The sequence below is a fragment of the Tupaia chinensis genome, unplaced genomic scaffold (genome assembly GCF_000334495.1).
Source record: "Tupaia chinensis unplaced genomic scaffold, TupChi_1.0 Scaffold000037_4, whole genome shotgun sequence".
Lineage (NCBI taxonomy): Eukaryota > Metazoa > Chordata > Mammalia > Scandentia > Tupaiidae > Tupaia > Tupaia belangeri.
In genome coordinates this window covers 966,246-969,011 of record NW_006159487.1, presented here as the reverse complement: position 1 = coordinate 969,011, position 2,766 = coordinate 966,246, and positions in this window count along the sequence as shown.

Here is a 2,766-nt window from a genome sequence, read left to right as displayed (position 1 = left end):
GGCGTGCTGCCGCTCCGGACATTTCCAACGGTCCGGGTGGACGGTCACGCCCACAAGGGGGACCAGGGTCAGAGTGGAGTGCCGACGTCACCGCAGAGGACTGCAGGCCTGGCTTTACCCCGCAGTGCTTCTGTGACTGCCCGTCAAACGCACACGACAGAGGGAGGACTCCGGCAGAGCAGAGCGGGCGCGGAGCACGCTGGGCCGGCTGCATTCTCCGCTGTTCAATGCAGCCGCCCGCGCTCCCGCTGCGGGCACTCGGGCTTCGTGGGCCCCACGGCTCCTCTCCACGCCTTGTGCCAGAGCACCTGGCCGGGGACCCTCACAGCCTGGCCTGGGTGCTCACCCCAGCCCTATCCTGCCGTGCTGAGACCACTGCGGTTTCCAGACACCTAACCCTGATCTTCCTGACTTGTCTGCACTGCCTGCCACATCCGGCCACGAAGTGTACTTTAGGGGCTGCCGTTGGGTGTCCTTCTGGAAGGACTGGTTGCAGTTGAAAGCCTCCTCCTTCGAAAGGGGAGTTGTGGGCCATCAGTGACCACGTGGAAACAGCGGCCGTTGTCCTCCTTTGGTTCAGGGGCCGGTCCTCCAGTAGATGCGAGGTATCCTCCATGATCCGGAGACAGCCGGCCATGCCGTGAGACCCGAGTTCGGCCCTTGGCCTCCTCCTCCTTAATTTGGAAAGGCAAAAGGCCTGCCACGCACGGGGCGCCAGCGGAAGCTCTACAGGGAGGTTCTTAAACAGCAAGGGGCCGGAGAGCGTGTGAGGGAGCACACCTGTGGGCACTGTGGAGTTTGTTTGATTTTAGTTTGACCAGAGAAGGACAGAGTGAGAGAGAGAGAGGGAGAGTAAGAAAGCCAGATGCCAGGTTCGGGACTCGAACCATGGTCAACCATGTGGGAGTCCAGAGCCTTTAGCCGCTACGCCACTCACAGATCCTGAGGTTTTGTATTTTGTTTTTTTTTAACAGTTCCTTTTTGGAGGGGCCAGTAGGTGGCATGGTGGTTAAGGGCACCACACTCCCACATGACTGACCACGGTCCGAGTCCTGGCCTGGTGGCTGGCTTTCTCCCTTTCTTTCGCTCGCTCTCACTCTCTCACTCTGTCTCTCTCCTGTCAAATTACAATAAATAAATAAAGTTAAATAAAATAATTATTTTTTAAAAATCAGTTCCTTTTCTTTAAACTTTATTTATTTAGAGAAGTTTTGGGTTGTTTCTTTGTGTTTTTTGTTTTGTTTTATCTTGTTTTGCCATACGGCACATGTGCTCTCCAGAGAGACAGAGAGAGAGAGCTAGAAAGCAAGAAATCACCCCTGAGGGATGACCACACCACACACCCTCCTCTTCCATCCTCCTCTTGGGATTTTGGGCATGCATGCACATGTACCTAGCATGAGTTTTAAGTTACTAGGTTCAGGACTCGAACCATAGTCGACTACGTGGAAATCCAGCAGCGTAACCATTACGCCATCTGCTAGTCCCATGGAGCCTCTCGAAGTCGACTTCTTTCTTCTGTAAGAGAAACAAGGAGAGACAGAGAGCACCTCTATCAGGGTCTTGACCCGCCATTCACCTGCCGCCTTGGCCAGGCCGGGTGCCGGGTCCCTGGGAACCCTCCGGCCTTTGTGTGGGCAGCCTCGCGGGGTGCCCCATGTTACTGCTGGCCACCACGGGCCCCGTGTTCAGTTCCTTGAGAGATGCCGGGCTCTCCCCTGCAGCTGCCGGGCTGTTCTCCTGCCGACCGCTGTGCCATGGTCCTGGTCCTCGGCACCTTTGCCCTAACTCACGTACCGTCTTCTTGGTGGTGCCACCCTACTGGCTGTGAGGCGATAAAAGGTGATTAAAAAGTGAGGAGCCCTCTCCCCGGCCTGGTCCTGTCACACGGACCCCCACAGCAGGACTGGACGCTTCACCTAGTGAGACCTGGGTCCGGGTGATCAGGCGTCGCTGTCCCCGACGAGGAAGCGCCTAGCACGGCCCTGCCGACCTCACCTGCCTTCCTGTTAATCTGCCCTCTCGTCTTGAATTCAGAGAATATTTAAACCTGACATTCTGAAGAAAAAGTGACTTTCTCAAATGTTCTTCTAACAAGTTAAAAAAAATAAACTCAATGAGAGTCACAGAAACTGAATTTATTTTTATTAATCTTATTGACAGAAATACCAAATATTGCAAGCTGCTGGGTCCAGGACTTGAACCGCAAAGTTGGTCATGTGGGATCTGGCCACCTTAGCATCCACACCACCTGCTGGCCCCTAAGTAAGTGATTTTACAATGCAAATAATACCTCCACTTCCCCATAACAGGTGCCAGGGAAAGCCAAGTAGAAAGGGAGAGACAGGAGTGGTGGGGAAAGAGGGCAGAGGAGGGCCGAGAAACGGAGGGGAGAGCCTTCTACACCCCAGAAGGGACGGAACCGCGACAGACTCCGCCGTCACAGAAGCAGTGCTGGCTACACAGAGGGAACACAGCAAAGAAGCCTCCCTCTGGCTAGCAGTGTCAAACTGACTATTTAAAAATAGCAGTGTAGACGACTCCCTGCGTTCTCCGATGTGTCTCAGCAGAGCAGCGCGGACACTGCTCCTGTGACGTCGCCCGCCCCGGCCACGGCAGTGCGCAGAGAGCAGAGACGCCGTCCACCTGCCCCTCCCAGCTCTGGTCCTCCCACCGACCTCCCTCGCCCTGCACCCTGGTGGGCTCTAGTGTCCTGCGACTCAGTGGACCCCTCCTCCAGGCTCCTCACGGAAGCCGCCCGGAGGG